At 34.0% G+C, this 19,512-nt stretch overlaps 1 pseudogene; it reads right to left on the bottom strand.

Annotated features, from left to right (window-relative positions):
* Positions 1-582: 582 nt before the first annotated feature.
* On the bottom strand, positions 583-7,899 carry LOC128226965 (chitin synthase chs-2-like; annotated as a pseudogene).
* Positions 7,900-19,512: the final 11,613 nt, after the last annotated feature.

Below are 19,512 nucleotides of genomic sequence, written 5' to 3'. Positions count from 1 at the left end.
CAGTAGCTATCGTCTTCATGATTTGTCATTTCCACGTGTTGTTCGCTTTGTTGTCTTTCAATGCGTTCTAAAATTGAACCATTGGAGTTGATTTCAGCGAGTTTTGTTTGCAGGTAATGTTGAACAAGAGTGAGAAGCAAACGCATAAACGATTTCTTATTTGTACTCTCTCCTTCCGATTGGGATAATGGAGATTTGAATTCTCGAGTTCCCCAACTAATGTCATGTAAATTGCACATATAAAAAACAGTCATAAAAATAAATGTAGAAGGCACAGAAACGTAATATAGTAAGCCAGGAAGGAGACATGTGAATTCTTGAGGGTGAAGCAAGGCCGATATTAAAAATACTGCTCCAACAAATATAAGGAAAATCACGCTTGGAGAAAGAACTGTCTCGCTCACAATGTTTAAAATCATCACAATAACCATTACAAACGTATATGCTGTGCTTAGTATTGCGGCAACAAGGAGTTGCTTTTTCTGAGTTACTGTCAGGTATAACACTGCGAACAAAACTACCGGAGTCACGGCTACGAAAAATGCATTCCATGGCTTCAAACTTAATACTGAACTAAATGACCCTGCTATCATAACAAGGACAGTTCCAGGAGCTAATACACTTGTTACATCCAGTACTAATTGATAAAGCATAAAGAAATGGTTGATTTCTCTGTTGTTTTGGACTATTTGTTTCCAACAAAGGACCAAGTCAATCATATTTGCCATTGTTGATGGTGACCAGCGCCGTCGTTGTACAAAAAATCCCACAAGTTTTCTGGCGCAAAAGTTTTTGCATCTGCGGCTGCAGAGTAGTCTATCTTGTATCCTCGTTTAATGAGAAGAGTACAAAGCCACCTATCCTCGCCTTGTTCAAACTGCACAAGGTGTTTTCCCTCCTCTGGCTCTTTAGTGTACGTTATCGTCAACAAGGGCAGAAGCTCGAAAGATAGAAAAGCATCCAGGGCAACATAGCACAGAACCGAAGATATGTTCGCATGCCTTTTGAAGCCAGTGGCCGACTGCATATTCGAATTGTTGGTACCACACCATTGGACCTGAAGTGAATAATTATTGAATGTGAATAAAGACATAAAATGTTACACAGAAAACTTCTGTAAAATAAGCTATACACATACAATAAAATTAAGGCAGCGTTTTGAATTGCATTTTTAAACTAAATGTTATGTACTAATCAATGAAGTTGTAATATGTCAATAGTTGTTAAGTACCTGATCCTATTGGGTGAATCCTGCCACAAACTGCTTCGACACGGTTGTTCATCTTCATTCGATCCATCATTCGTAGAACTGACTTCGGTTCAAAGTCTACATCATCGTCAAGGGTTAGAATGAATGTCTTTTTCAGCTGTTTAACGAATAAGAGTTATCATAAATTACGTCGCAAATTGAATTAAAAAAAAATACCGTTGATTTTAAAGGTCACACAATATTGCACCCTATTTAATAGGTGAATGTCATGATTGACTAAGTTTTCTTTGATCTTTTTTTTATAAATAAAACCCCAAACGGTTTAAAGGATAAACAAAAAAAGGCTTGCCTCGTCTTTAATTGTATCTGGATAGGTCTTTCCCATTTTGTACAACAAACAATAGTACATAAACATCACCTGTAATGAAACAAGAAAACGTTAAATGGAAATTAAATACAAGAGAAAACAACTCAGAAAAAAGACTGGTAAATTGTTCTTATATGTTTTCCAACTAAAATGTTTGAATGCGTATGATAGATGATAGATATGAAGGTTATTATACTTGTTGAAACAGCCTGACACAATTACTATTACAATTAAGCTATTACTACATTGGAAACTACAGGGACAAGACAATTCCAATTGATAGTAAAGCCAGGTAGCCATAAACTGCTCATTCTCTCGTAACGTGACACAACGATTCAATAACAAATGCAAAATAAACGTCCAAACCAGACGTAAACAACACAACGCTACCGCACCCACTCTTGTATGTTCAAAAATACACGCACAAGCACACGGACACATGCACTTATGATCGATGTAAATAAATTGTTTACAACTCATGTCGGAAATGACGGTTGTTACCTGCGACCATCGTTTTCGGGCCCTTATCTTTTTCTTATCCTTCAAATGCACCGTCATTTGTGTACCGCCTGGGAGTTGTAGAACGAATTGTCCACCATAAGGGGTCTGAACCACTTTCCTTTGGAATGTTTTATTCCACTTCACGAGCTCCTTGACTTTTAACACGGATCTTCTCGTAGAAATATGATTTATACGAAATAATTTTCTACGTTGTGATACGCTTGCTAAAGGTAATCGGAAGCCGCAACGCTAAATTTCGTTAATGGAAGATGCAAACAAATATAACCGGCATTACTTTCAGCATCTTATATGTTTGAAAACTAACAAGCATATTTACTGAAAATATGTCAACAAAAAACCCACTTCTTAAAGGGGCTGTACTCCGTATGATAAAAAACGAGAAAAGAGAAAATTGTCGAAAACTGACATAAACTTGGTAAGGATGTGTACAATGCATTGAAACTTACTAACTGAAGTACCACATAGTTTACAATTAATTAAAAAAATTGCAGTTTTTTCGTATGTGTCTATTAAAAATGATTAAAAGGTATGTCTAACTAGTATAATTCATTCCTGATGCGTAATTGGCTAGTCGATGTTATAACGTGATATAACCAAGTTAGGTATATACCTTACATATTCCAACGGGTTAGGGTAGGCCTTCGTTGCACAGTGGATACAACGCTGGACTGCAATTTGGCGACACCGGTTCGAACCGGTCGCCGACTCGGTTTTTATTTTACATTTTGGTATTTTTTTTATAATTATGATATCAAAGAGTATAACATTTTATTAAATAATTGTCCTGAGATTCGTTACGGAAAACTTTTGTTGGTGCCAATCTGGTGTACAGTCCCTTTAATTTAAAACACGCAAGTAATGCAAACTACATACCCAACAGCCTTTTGCAAACATGACATAAACTGGAGCAGATATTCATTAACCTCACGACCGTTTTTTGTTGAGCAAAATGCATCTTCAAATACTATTTGAACTGAAATAACAAAAAGTTTTCATTGAATATCATTTACATGAAACAATAACAAAATAAACGGATTCATTGAAGACTTTATGGAATATACTTACCCTCAATTTGAATTTTATCAGGGTCTTGTGTTTTCTTTTCAGCGTTTTGTTTTCCGTCTTCTGTCCCGATTCCGTCCTCTCCTACAGTGTCAGCTTCCTCTCGAATTGATAAATGCAGATCTAATCTGAAAAATGCGTCAATAGAAAAATAGATTGAATTTTTATGCTACTCAATAACAGTGCATGCATCAAATCTGGTATTGAATAATCAGGCAGTTTATAAATAAAGACCTCTGGACTCGTAACGGTAAGCCATTAGTTGATAAAAGGTGTATAAATGGTCAAAAATTATATTTCAAAATAACATTACTCCAAAATTTTGATCGAATTCTATAACTTTAAACGTTGTTCTCAAAACATGAATAAAATACTGGAAAAAGCGAAACGAGATATCTTGACTTTCTCAAAATAAATATTATGCAGCATGCTTCGTTACTTTTGAAACGATATCTGATTAAAGAAACATTTCAATTTCCCGCGACAATAAGCACGGCAAAATCAAATGAAAAGGGCAGGTTAAAGTTATCAAACCTGCAAATAGACTTTAGAAGCTGACACATTTCTTGGCATGTTTCGTGCCACATTGTTACGCAGATAATAACTTTTGGAACGTCACTCGATTGTACATTGTTTGTGTGTTGCTCCAATTTGATGGTCATTTCTCCTTTGAAGGAACATATTCAAATCAGGGAAGAAGAAATGGTAAAAACTGCCGGAAAACAACCTGAAATGAAACGTAAAATTCGACGTTGTCATTAACATATTCAAACTTTAAAAAGTTTATATGTGTTGATTTGCGTGTAATCTTTAATAAACATTTAAGAAATATGTTTTATTACCGTGAACATAATTCGACTGAGAAAAGGACAACTTTAGATGTAAATATATCATATTGATACTCACAATCTTCTTACATGCGTCTGTAGAATAGTAATATAACAAAAACTTACCTCTCCAGTTTTGCCATTCTCTCGACCCGAGGAACCCAAATGTACCACGTTAAGGTGATAACAGCAATCCAAGCCAAAGCCCAACAAGCGATGAAAAACTCAATTTCATTGTTTCAGATATAAAACATGTCAGGCTTATTCCGGCCATGTGCTCGAAACTCTCAGGAAAGTTATTGCACGAAAGACTAACAACAGCAACTCCATCAATTGTTTGAAAATTGTTGGGTAAAAAGCATTCGTAGAATCTAATGTCACATTTCCATTCTCCTGTTGTGGTACGAGTGTGGAATTTGTTGTTGAATTGTACGCTAAAGATTCGATGTTCTCGTTTGTCAGAGATGATTCAGAATTTTTCTGTTTGTCGACTATTCCTATTAGTTTTATATTTAAATTCAACACTATCGAAATGATAAACAATAAACATATTAACCAACGAACAGTTAATTGAATAAATTCTTGTTTATGTTCTGTCTTGTACTGTTTTTCTTCTATTTTAGATTCACTTGTCTCCGAATGGGAATCTGGTTCACCTGTTGTTTGTTTTGGAACATTTGCAGTTCTTCTTCAGCAAAGAAAATTATCCAAATAGCATACTGACTTACACATTTAAAGAGTTGGTAACGCCCATTTTAGGTGCAAGTCTCTGTCAAATGGTATTAGCCCATTCATGAATAAGAAAACACTCCCTGCCAGTGCCAAAACCGGGAAACCCGCTACACAAAGTTTGAGTAAAGAACCTTTTCTAATACATCGCTTGACCCTGAGCCGACCAATTGTGCTCACGAACTTGCATATGCTTGACATAAGTGGTAGAACTGTTACAACTAAACATGCCCTCAAACTGCCCAGTAATGGAAGGGCATAGATGATCAAATATACCTCTCCAATAGTGCTCACGGCCTGCTGGATAGCTGTCTGAAATGGTCATACAAATGTACCAGGGCTTTATCTCCATTGACTTAAACTGCATATGTTGATAAGTTAAGTCAATTTACATACATTATATGAACTAGTATGTATATTAAACTCGAACATATTATTAATACGAGCGTCATAATTATCTTTTCATTAAAACATTTAATTCATATACAACAAAAACAATCGATTTAGGAAAGACATACCACTAAGTGTTGTCGTGTCCAATTAGTCTTCTGATCTTGGAAAACAACTCTCCAAAGAGTAACAAGAGATGTGCAGAATTCAACAAATGCAATGCACACGAGAATTGAAATTGCTTGACTTTTCTTGTTTTCAACTTTCGACTAAAAAAGAAATTGAACTTATAACAAGGATTTGATTACTTATTTTTAGCATCTTTTGCAAATGAATCTGAACTAAATGCAGGTAGTCGTTGGTTTATAATATTACTTAGAAAATAAAAGAATTATTTAACCTAAGTTGGCTCGTGAATTAAAGTGGACTAACATACATTAATTCTTTTTACACAGTCCTGCAGTGTAAAATAGGGATTTCAGGACGTACATTTACGATGAAATCATGTATAACCATATATGGACAATTTATGAATATATGTTTTGAAATAACATACATGAGTCCTTAATTACTAGTTTCGAACAATTTCCTTTACCAAACACATATTTCAAGTAGCTTATCTTAATTTTGTTAATATGATTATGTTAATTTTTTAATGTTATATAAGCCTTAACTGCTTGAATTTAAAATCATACCAAATCGCTATGGACTGGAGCATGCAGTTTCTCAGAGAGATTATTCAGAAGGGTCAAGAAGTAAAGCTTGTGCAGTATGCCGCACGAAAGCAGCAATAGCGTCAAAACAATAAAGAGCACAACTCTGCACATTTTTAAAAAATATGACATCGAAGACGGAGGACTTGTTTTCCTTTTTCTTAGTTTCTTTTGGAAGATTCCTAAAAATTAAAGATGTACTGTCACTCACAGATAAGATTTACCACAATTAATGGTATTGTTTTAATACTAAAAAACGGATGAATAAATGTCGAAAACAATGGTTCTTATGAAGGATACCGAGTTTAATTTCAAGAAATTATCATAAAACACGGTATTTCTACCTTATGAGACTATAGACTCTATAGTAGATCACAGTAAATCTTTTAGCATTCACCAATCATTTAATATTTTTTCCGCTTACTGCTATTAAATACACGGTAACAATCTTGTTACCAGTAATTATTTTTTTCCTAAAATGCCTTATTTAGTAAATAGTAAAAGGTTTATCAGTCAATATTGATGTGTGTTATACATGTGTATGTATTGATTTTAAATAAGAGTGTCACTTTAAGATAATGAGAGCTCAAAAACAAACACCTTTTATCACTAAGCTTAGGTTATTGTATTCTCCCTTTTGGTTGCCATGACACGTTTATATATGGTATTCCAATATGAGGAACAAAATGCAATAACAGAATGAAAGCAAATGTATTACCGTATTTCTGATATCCCCTGCAAGTCATCTTTTTCTACTTTAGGGCCTATGTTAACACAAGCGCTTTCGGGGAGCGGACTTCCCTCATCGCCACTCTTTCTCAGCGTGCTCCGCGGCGTCGACCGACCAGAAGGGGGCTGCCGCTGACCGGTCTGACGCGATTGACCGGAAGGAGCCTCCCCCATTCGTTGCTGAGTTTGCATCTCTCGGATTCTAAATTTAGTCAAAAGCATCTTGTTTAATTGTTTTTTTTTGAATTATTTCATCTAGTCCATGTCCATATTTTTACTTCAATCAAACATATAATCATTAGTGGGGGGCTTTATGTTTAAGACATTATAACATCAATCAGAAGAGAACAGAATAGACATTTTATTAAGGCTTGTATAACATATATCGCCTTAAATACATAACCTGTTCGTATATCAGAAATGAAAGTCCAGATTGTGAACATGACCATTTATCCTTTTTTTCACTTTAAAACAAGTATATAGTTTATAAAATGCCATTTATTATTTATTTCTCACTAAACATGTGATTTTCACTTCCATTCCGTTCGTTCAAGTCCTCTAAAATACACTGTTTATAATAAGTCCATAAATAACAGCTTATTTACATTATTTATGAGTTTTGTCATTTTCATTTACTAATTATTTTATTGTCAGACATTTAATCGAAAATGAATTGGGCAATTATTGACAAAATGATTTTGTTTTAGTAAAATAAAAGAAAGAGTGTTAATATGTAACGTTAAAAATGCTATTTTAACAGTTTAATAAACGTTAATTAGCTTTGAATCGCTTTGATTAATCAGAAAAAATCGAATCTGATTTAACCACGTAGAACTGTTTGCATATCTTAAACTTATGCAATAGCTTTTTATTAAGTAAAAAAAATTACTCCACTAAAGTCCTACTATTCGCCTTGACGTAATTACATACATAATTAAAGGCACCACTCTACGAACAAAGAAATATTGAAATTAAGAAATAGTAAATGATAAAGTAACTTAATGGATAAATTGAATAAATTGACTCATTATATCAATCAATAAATCAATGAATGAATCAGTCAATCAATCAATAATAAATAAATAAATAAATAAATAAATAAATAAATAAATAAATAAATAAATAAATAAATAAATAAATAAATAAATAAATAAATAAATAAATTGATCAGTCAAACAAACAAACAAATAATCAATCAATCGATCAATCAATCAATTAATCAAATTGAATTCAATCAATCAATTAATCAAAACAAATATATAGTCTTTTAAAAAGAGAACACTTACTGATCATTCATGAAATATACCGTACCAAGTCCTGCAAGTGAATGAAATATCTTTTGGATACCCGCTTATTATATACTAAAACATTGTGCTTTCCAAATTCAATATTTTTAGATTTTTTTCAAGGAAGTGTCAGCATTAAATATTTGAATGACCAATTTGTTCGGCATTCTGAACTTGGCTTCGTTACCTTCGATTGGTTAGCTTCAATATATCGGTTTACTTCCTCTTTAAAAAGATCAAATCTTAATTAAAATAATTGATTAGTTATTGTGCATTGTTTACGACGTTCTCAAATACGTTTTAACTGACAAGTTTTTATTACGGCATTTTAAATATGTTCTTAAATACAATATTGTGCGCACATCAACCACCTTGTATCCTTAAACGCTATCTCAATATCGCATGTGTACGAAAGCTCCAGAATTTTCAACACATGACAGTAACTTCGCAACCAAAGAAATTTCAACATTTGGTCATCACAATGATAATTTTTTTTTATATATATAAAGCACACATTTTGCTGCTTTTTCTTTGCTTTCTTTCATGGCATCTATAAATGTATTTTTTGGAACTGACAAGCCATTGTTTTATTCAAAGAAGGTAAGAAGTGCTTGAGCCAAATAGTTTAAGAAGGGTGCTGCTGTTTTTGGTAGCACCCTTCTTAGCATTGACACCATCCTGCCATCATATAATAAATGATTAAGATAATCAAATATTGCTTCAGATTTGATTAAAACTTAAAACATTATTATAATATTCAGTATAAATTCGTACAAACTTGAAATATTTGATATTTGAAGCGCAATATGATCTCAACTAAGCACATTTCCTTATCTACACTTAATAACATTGACTTCGTTCATGACCTCGGTGTCATATTTTATGATTAACAAATTTACATGCTCTGCTATTGAATGAAATGCCTTGAGATTTATGCAACCATTTAAAGGAAGTTATATTTCAATGTTAGAACTTTAAATAAAAATCGATGTTGATATTTTTGACAAGCTAGTATACATAGAATATATAAGTTTTTAATAATGAAAATGTGTTACCTTTCTCAGAAGTTGAAAAAGCACGGTTACATGTGTACTCTTTATCCACGGGTTCACCTTCAAATGAAAAATAATTACAATGGAGTTAAAGTAGATGTGCAAATGAAATAAAGAACCGGAAATGACCAAGATAAACATGTAAAACATACACACATACGTATACGGTTTTATATTATGATCATTAAAATGCTCGCTTCGTGAATCGCTTTAATTACGTCTTCAAAGATAACTTTTTCAAATATCTGCATCTGGGAAATTTTTAAAAATTAATTTCAACCTTCACATCGGCACCTTTGACAGTCATTTGTATTAGAACTTTCAAAAAATGCAGAGATTGTGTATTTAGTCAATAACACTTTGGCTGAGTGCACCGAATGTTATAATTGGACAAACACTTGGAATGTCTTATACAAATACCGCGTTTGAATTGAATACAAGAAGGGCAATTTTCTGTTTGATATTGAGATTTAATACGTAAATCTTTTCGCCTACTTCAAGATCAAGATGACACTGAACACACTGGGAATTTATGAAATACGAAACTGTTTCATTAAAAAAACGATTCGATCTATAGATTCATTGTATTTTTCATTCAATAACATAAAAACCTGGTCGTTAATCAAGTTCAAACAAGGCCTAAAAACAAGTACATAGTTTTATGACATACACAGCATGTATAAAAACTAAACGTAAAGAACTATTCGTAATTACAAGTCATTTAAATGATTATTTTCCAAAACTGAAACATGTATGTAGGTTATCTTCTTGAAATATTGTTCCGGAAACTATGTTCCATTCCATTTGTTTTACCTACCATGTGTATATGACCTTTTATATGTATAAATACATTTGATGACATTTCCTTTCCATGTGCATTATTGCCGCTCATGTTCATTTTTACTTTTCATGTGTATTATTACCATGATAAAATTCGCGTTTGATTTTAAATAATATGCGTGACTTAAATAAGTTTGAACTAAAAAGTGTCCATAGAGGGCGCATAGTAAGTGATATTATGCACCTCGAAATATATCTACATATCACCTCGAACTATACCTACATATCACCTCGAAAAGAATGTACATACCACCTCAAGTGTTTATATATATCACCTCGAAGTGAATATACATATCGCCTCGAAATACACCTACATATCAACACGAAATATACCTACATATCACCTCGAAATACACCTACATATAAACTCGGAATACAACTACGTGTCACCCCGAAATATACCTACGTACCACCTCGAAGTCTATATACATATCACCTCGAAATACACTTACATATCAACTCGAAATACACCTACGTATCACCTCGAAGTATACTTACGTATAACCTCGAAATATACCTACGTGTCACCTCGAAATATACCTACGTGTCTGCTCAAAATACACGTACGTGTTACCTCGAAATACACATACGTGTCACCTTGAAATTACATACGTGTCACCTCGAAATACACCTACGTATCACCTCGAAGTGTATCTAAATATCACCTCGGAGTGGATATACATGTCACTTCGAAATATACCTTCATATCAACTCAAAATACACCTACGTGTCACCTCGAAATAAACCTACGTGTCACCTCGAAATACAACATACGTGTCACCTCGAAATACACATATGTGTTACCTCGAAATATACCAACATATATCCTCGAAATACACCTACGTGTCACCTAGAAATATACTTACATATCACCTCGAAGTATACTTACATATCACCTCGAAGTATACCAATATATCAATTTTAACTACATTTCACCTCGAAATATACCTACATATCACCTCGCAATAAACCTACGTATCACCTCGTATTACACATATATATCACGTTGAAATATACATACGTATCACCTCGAAAAAAGCCTACGTATCACCTCGAAATATTCCTACGCATCACGTCGAAGTATACCAACATATCACTTTGAAATATACGTACATATCACCTGGAAATATACGTACATATCACCTCGAAATATACCTACATATCACCTCGAAATATACTTAATTATCACCTCGAAATAAACCTACATATCACCTCGAAATATACCTACACATCACCTCGAAATATACTTACTTATTACCTCGAAATATACCTACCCATCACCTCGAAATATACTTACTTATCATCTCAAAATAAACCTACATATCACCTTGAAATATGCCTACATATCACCTCGAAATATACCTACATATCACCTCGAAATATATCTACATAATTTTTATCTACGTGAAAAATACATACGCATCACATCGGAATATACCTACATTTCACCTCGAAATATACCCTAATATCACCTCAAAATACACCTACACATCTACACGAACAATACAAACGTATCACATCGGAATATACCTACATTTCACCTCGAAGTATACCCAAATATCACCTCAAAATACACCTACATATCTACACGAAAAATACATACGTATCACATCGAAATATACCTACACTTCACCTCGAACTGTACCTACATATCACCTCGAAGTTTAGCTACATATCATCTCGAAAAATACCTACATATCACCTCGAAATGTACCTACATAACAACACGAATAATACCTATATACATACGTATCACATCGGAATATACCTACGTATCGCCTAGAAGTATATCTACATATCACCTCGAAAATACCTACTTATCACATCAGAATATACCTCCGTATCACCTCGAAGTGTACCTCGGAATATACTTACTTATCACCTCGAAATAAACCTACATATCACCTCGAAATATACTTGCTTATCACTTCGAAATATACCTACGTATCACCTCGAAATACACATACATATCCCCTCGAAATATACCTACATATCACCTCGAAATATACCTTCAGTATACTAACATGCCAACGTGCACTTTTATCTAATTTGAAGTTTAGATGGGGATGAAAACCCATATCTCACGATTTCAAGCGACTGTGACCTTGACCTTTACCAACGTGCATAACTTGATATGCAGACTAACATCATTGCGAAGGATGATGACTCTATCTCAAATGACTTATTAGATAAATGCATCACAAAATTTCAGGCTCAATATGCCTATTTTTATTAATTCAAGGACCATGACGTTGAGCACCACCATAAACACACCCAAAGATTATTTGCTTTTATCTGCAAGAACTCTACTATTAGTGGAGGCAACCACACCCATTACATCAGTAGCGAACTGTATAAAAATATTTTTTCTACAGGTATTATATTAGCATGTTGACTCAGTAAAACAGTTTGATTCGTTAGTATTTTAATAACTTAAATATAAACCTTTCAATGAACATTTTGGAATCCTTTAAAAAACCAAGACTTTAACCGGCTTTAAACAATGGGCTGATGTACATGACCTTTCATTACTCTGGCTTTAAAGTCGCCATATTTTCAAAAAAAATAAAGGGCTTAAACTTATTGCGCATGCTGGTCAGGTAAACACTCTTGTAAAGATTCATAACACTAGCTTAAATATTTTTTAAGACACGCGCGACTCAATATTGCATGTTCTAAAGATTATTCAGCGGTCATAACTCTGCATTTACTGGGTGCATCCACATACAACTACAGTAAAACTTTCCGGAGTTTATAAACCAGCAATATTTGGAAAAACGGGATTCATATGTAAACATGCTCATTTTTAATATAACTGCACATTGATAATGTAATTCGATGAAGGGGATTTCATTTCACACCAAAAACCTGTATGGAACGCAAGTTTTACTTGTTTTGAGATATGTGTGACTCTGTTTTGTGAAATGAGATCCCAGTCTTCACATTTGGGACGAATAGGATCCTATTTTCACGTGCGAAGAAATTGTTATGGAAACATTTTATCATACAGTGCCACACCATTTATCCCATTACCTGCAAACTTTATCAAAACTAACATTTCATATGCGATTTGTTTCACCTATGAACTACACTGAATTGAACCGAAAATAGTTAAACCATAAACTAAATCATTAGTAACGACAATTACCTCGTCTATTTACTTTATCGAATACGCATTGTCTAAGTGATCATTAAATCAACATGTTTTCTGTTTAAAATGCAATTAGGATATCAATCATTTTGATTTCTTTAATTGAAATTCTTATTGAATTAGCTGAACTATTTGTTGATAAGTATACGCATTGCTATTGAACTGATCAGTTCATGTGGTGCATTCCTATTGCATAAAAATGCCCAACCTTTTTCTGTGGCGAAAATAAAATTTGTTGTGCGAATATTATGCTTTTTCAAAGGCATTATTATTTTCATACGTTACAGTTCTAAACCTAGGCGACCAAAGTTCTATTCCCTGCCTAGGTAAAAGGGTTGGGATGTGTCCGGTTTCCCCCATAACACAAGACCACACTATCATTAAAATATTGTTGTAGTAACTTATTTCACAATCGTTGTAAAATAAATACGTTAAAACTCAACAAAGAACTCTAAAAGGTACCGATAAATCGGAACCTAAAACGAGGACCAAGGGTAATCGACGACGATATGGCAATATATAAAATCTGTTGTAAAACATGTCTTTTTGGGGCATTTTTGGGGAAGTGTTTAGCACCAACAGAAGGGAATATTCATCGCTAAAATAATTAGATTGTGAATCAGATTTCTAGGGTTATCTTGTAAACATTTTGATGTTTGCATCATTTTGAAGAAAAACCCTAAAACCAATCCCAAGAAATAGGTCAGATTGTCTGACCATAAAGATATCCTGGAAAAAAAAATCGTCTATTATTAATGGATAACTTCCTTGTTGAATTTTCAATGCGCAACAACTTTCGTTAAATAAGCTATATGAAAGTTGCTAACATTGCACGAGTTAACTACCTTTCGTTTAAAGACTAAAATGTACGATGTCACGTAACATATATTGAACAATGTATCAGTACTAATGATTTGTAGAACTGTAGAGTTAACTGTTAATAAACCGTACCTTACGGACATCACGGAACTAGAATGATATAAGGGTTGGCACATTATATGCAACTTAAGTCAATCTTATGGTTATACATCATTGATTTCAATTTCTGTATTGGTCCGTTATTTATTTGCTGAGTATAACATTGAAAACCGACCTAGGAACTAAAATCATATCAGGGTAAAAACGTTACACTGGCCGGGTGGCGCTACAATGGCTCATCATTATGAGGAAGGTTAACATATTCTAGACCCATCGTTAATTTCTCCCCTTATGTAATATATACTCTAGGTACTAATCAAACAAACTAGTATGATAAGATCTAGATACATCTCACCGATGTTATAATTATGTTGCACACTCCTGTACTCCTACACAAGGATCTAATTGAATAAAGTTAAAATAAGCGAATCATATGAACGTTCGTCTTTTTCTCTCAGTTGAGGACAGCAGCAAAAGGCAGAGCTTATGGATTTTAAAAATTTCAATATGAGATTGTGCATTATCAATCAGTGCATCAAGTTGATAGTATTAGTATTTTTTAATTAGTTCATACATTAAAGACGGTATTGCACGTTGATAACGACGCAAATGACCGATGCTGACCATATCTAGACGTTTTAATGAATAAGACAAGCTGAAGCTCGTCTGTTCTTCTCAGTTACTCACAGGAGCAACACTTGTTTATAAATATATGTTATCAGTGCTCGGATGTAAGTATAGTATATATTGTAATGTGTTCATGTACATAAGAAATGCATTTATTTTGAAAACAAAGTTAACGCCAGCAATACCTAGATGCGGCATGGGCAATAATCCAAGCCTGAAACACGGCTTGTCACATATTTTTTTAAAGCTGCTGATGATGAAGTAGGTCAGTGGAAGCGAGATGCAGGCGTATGTCACGAGGCCGGATAAAACGGTGGCGGTGCAGAGTCGCTTGCGTACGTCCACGGCTCCGATGTTTCTGAGAGTCATAATCTTCCCACAGACCTCTTCTAACTACCTAAAAGGAGTAGTGAAAATCATCTTGTGTCGTATCAAAGTATACTTCTTATTTAATATTTTTGCAGCTCTTAGAATAAGGTAGTCATTCAGAGCTAGAAATTGAATAATCATTTCTTTATCACATGAACACCATGATGTCTGTCATTAAGATGTAGATGCTGTTAAAGAAGTCGATCATTGGCTGACCCTCTTTCTCAGGTAGATGGAAAACCACAGAAACAGATTAACCCTCAAATGTAACTGGAGAAATATTTTACATCATTTGGTGATTACATCATTTGGTGATTAAAATTATATCTGCCTTGCTATAGTTTCATTGAACTAGCTTGGAAATATGTAAGGGGGAAGGGGGGGGGGGGGTATACTAAAATGCAGCCTTATTGAGGACAGTAATGCCAAGTGCATCATTTATATTCAAGAGAAATGTTTCTGTTTGAAATCATTATAAAATGTAGCCTTACCAAGGACATAACTACCAAATATATCATCAGTATTCAAGATATATATTTCTGTTAGAAACCTTTGTAAAAATACAGTTTTACCGATGACTTTTAAGTCCAAATTGATCATTAGTATTTCAGAGTAAAAGAGGAGCTAACAAGAATGACAAAACAAATACCATAAAACCATCATTTTATGTTTCCAAATTGACAACTATGGAAGCCAATGTTATGGGCTTCGCAGTATATATGTACCGAGTTTCATTTGAATATCTTTCAGTTTTTGAAGTACGACCATGGTTAAAGTTTTTGCTCGATAACTCCGACGACAAAGGCTATCATAATACCTCAACTTCCTTGAAAAACATAGGTGCTAGACAAGAGCGCCGCGAAGCAAGCGCCAATACTCTTCTACTCATTTTAGTAGAACAAAGGCCATTACTCGACAATAATTACAGTCAAAGTATTGGGCCTTGATTTACATAAGTTTATTATCCAGCAGCATATATACAAATTGTCTTTTGAATATCTTTAAAAAGAATGGCCGAGGAAGCTCCAATTGTAGATGATTTACAATACAGGCTACATACTACTATTCTTACTTGCATCAAGGTAACCAGTCCACTAAGTCTCGATAACCTTTCCCTGTTTATTCCACAAAAGGAATATTCTTAGCTTATTTGTTAATATTAACAATTATAGAAACAAAAACACAGGTTAATAAGGGAAACCTTTTCGCTTTTTATTATTATTTGTTTTATAAGTTTCCTCAAGTTAATGCATACTTTGATAAGATTTACCTTTTGCGTTTTATCTTTATTAAGAATTGTTGGAATAAGAGTGAGGTTTGTGCACATAAACTGGTTTAAACCCCCAGTAAATTTACATTTTACTGACCGTTTCAAGGCGGTACCTAACAGTTCTTGATAAACATACCAATTATTATATATATATATATAGCATTTATGCACTGTGCTGTTTGTAGAGTTTTGTGCTGTTCTATGTTTCTTGTTTGTGATTTTGTGTTCTATGTCTTTTATAATAACCAACTGATCCTTATAGACAAACTACTATTAATACAATCTATACCGCAGAACCGTACCATACACTTAAATTCATTCTTTAAGGGGTTTTTTTACAGCAACAAAATGTATATCTTCGATACAAACATACAGAGTTACATGTAAACAATTATTTCAAAATAAAAAAGGCAATCTAATGTACCTCATTGAAGATTAATTTGTTTTACACATTTCATGCACGGTATGTGTACGTCAAACAATTATCAGCTATAACCTCACTTTTAAAAACTCAAGATATGGTTAATTGACCTTATGACAGGATTTGATTGACAGGTCCTATCAGCCAATCAGAATGTAGCGCTGATAAGCCGTGTTGTTATCCGCCATTTTGTCCGTCAAACTGACCAGAGTCCGTCATATACATGCGCTGGCATTTCCTCGCCTTTTTAAGAATTATGGTAAAAAAGGTGTTGTCATGGCACTTGTAATTCGGATACAAGGTAGCCAAGCCGACTAAAGATGGCGTGCAATTCGTTCCGTATTCGAAACCAGCGAGTAATTTGGAAAAATGCAAGCGCTGGATCAGACTCTGTGGAAGACCCCACCAACAGCTGAACTTGAAAATCTTGAAAGATCGATCAAAGGCGAAACATCTATACGTCTGTACAAAAGTATTTTTCTGATCAAAACTACTTCTTTGCTTATAAGGGGGTGGGGGATCAATCCGCATAAACATTATTTAATACTGAAATTGTCCGTGCATGATCTAAATTAGTGTTACTATTTTTAAACTATAAACATCGTACATTTATGTTTGGGCTTCTGTTGTCAAATCGGCATTAATGGCCATTTAATATCAGGTTCAACATGGACACAATTGATTTCATTCAAGATAGAGGTATTTTTGTTGATACCGTTATGTATGCTTATAAACTGCTTTGCTTTCAAAGTAAATCAGGAAACATCGTACAACTAAATTTTTGTCCGAACCATCGCATGCTTCCGAATCTCATCTCCTTTTATGGTTACTATGTAAACAATGGTTATTGTAGCTGTCATTTCGACACATTTCATAGGTTTATATTTTCATATCAGCACTTTGTCGACGGGAAACCCAATCAAGAAACCCTGACCCTCAAACAGCTACTGTATTTGACCAGCTCACACCAGCTAGACCTCCTCCAAAACTCAGATTAATATCTGAGCCACCAAAAAAACAAACACAACAGAACGGTCTGAATCGCCAGGGTATTATTTTCTGTATAAATCAATTTATTTCACTGTACATATAAATCAATTATTAAGTTCATTAGAACTTGATTCTGCCAAATATGTGCTGTAAAGACCTAGACTTATTATGAATAAAGAACAAGTCAAACATGTACATGATTTCAATGCTATTCTTATATCTGGTGCCATTTATGTAAATCTATAATATTTAATGATAGTTCATCCCATGTTCAGCTTTTGGATCACATGTACACTCGATTACCAGTATTCTTAAAGTTGCACTCTCACAGATTTCTGTTTTGACACTTTTTTGTCTCAGAATCGGCTTATTTTGGCATTCTTTAAATTAAGACCTAATATATAAATCACAAAGCAAACTTCTCCTAGCCAAAATATGATAAATACAATCGGATCTTGTGTAAGTTGTCAAAGCGATCAATCTGTGAAAGTGCAGCTTTAACAGTGAAAAATAACTTCTGTTAATACTATATAATTTAAAATATATTTGTCATTGCAATAAAGAGATGTTCACCTACAATACCATACATAAGCACCAAAGAAATATCAAAGTTTAAGTAATGTTTGCAAAACAACAATATATTTAATAAATCTGATATTAAATATGCAACAACTGGTGTTATACTCCAGAACTGAAGCTAACATCATAGAGGTACATCCTTCCAAGAATCCATCAAAACATCATGCTGAACAACTTCAATAACTCTCTTCAAAAGACCATACATTCCTGAAATAAATAAAAGATGCCAATATTCAAATAAATCAGTTATATGCATTGTTAAATATTTTAATACTAGCTGTAAATGCTACTGCCTTTGGTGTTTGCTTTCTACATGTATATCATAATGAAATACTGACAAGATAATAGCTAACTGTATGTTTTGTGGTTGTTGTATTTTCTGAAATAGTCCATTACTTTTGTACAGCAAAGTAAAACTAAATGTTGTAAAAAGCTTTAAAATAGGTCCTACCGATTATTTGTAAAACTTGTCATCACTGGTTTTCTCTTGCGGTTGACATTGCCTGGACTGGCATATATCATGTGTGTGTGTGTGTGGGGGGGGGGGGTCTGGTCATATGCTATGTCCCCTGTGGCGGTAGGCTTGTTGAAGACTTCATTATATTCATCAATAAGAATACTTTAATGGTGGCAACGGTAAACAGCAGGAGGCCCTCCATCAGCCTTAACAGGTTAATGGGGGAATGGTAGTGTGTGTGGGTTAGAACCAGCTGCCCGGTCAGCTTAGTTGGTTAGAGCGCCGTGTTAGTGTTCCGGTGATTGTGAGTTCAAGCCCCACACCGGGGGCACTTTTCCTCCAGCCACTTTTACAGCCAGAGTGTGTGAACATGTTCAACAATTTTAAAAGAACAAAAATCAAAGCATGTGAGTGTTTAAGAAATGCAAAAGTTACAGATTGGTATCACCCACGATTGTAACTTGTCAACTATTACATTATTATTCATAAGGGGGAGTGTTCAGTCGCTGAGAACTGAACTTTTTTATGCATAACCCTAAGAAACCATTTCTGCTCATACTATAGAATACAAGGTTATATAGCTGGCATGTAACTGTCATTTAATGTCACTTCCGGGTTCCCCATTCGGGCCATTTATGATTTACTCATATTGTGCGATGATTTAATCTTTGTTTCAACAATACTGTAAGAATGACCGGTGTTATTAAAAGTTAAACTTACCCTTGTTTGCATTGACAGTATGCTTCACACACACAAGCTTTTCCTTTGTATCCATGTCAATGTTGACAACATAACGGTTATCCTTGGATAGTTGTTACCCCGTAAGTGTTAGATATCTTCATCCTCTAAAGATATATCGAGCCTTCCGATTCCTTTGACTACTATTTTTTCGCAGTGAAATGTCACATTTATGATAAATTGTCAGGAATATCGGAAAGTGAAACGACGCGAGACGCCATTGCTTCCTTGTTTGTTTGACTGACATAGGCAGAGTTCGCTCCCT

This window comes from Mya arenaria, chromosome 3 (genome assembly GCF_026914265.1).
Source record: "Mya arenaria isolate MELC-2E11 chromosome 3, ASM2691426v1".
NCBI lineage: Eukaryota > Metazoa > Mollusca > Bivalvia > Myida > Myidae > Mya > Mya arenaria.
The sequence above is the reverse complement of the archived record's forward strand: the minus strand, read 5'-3'. Positions and strand labels throughout refer to the sequence as shown.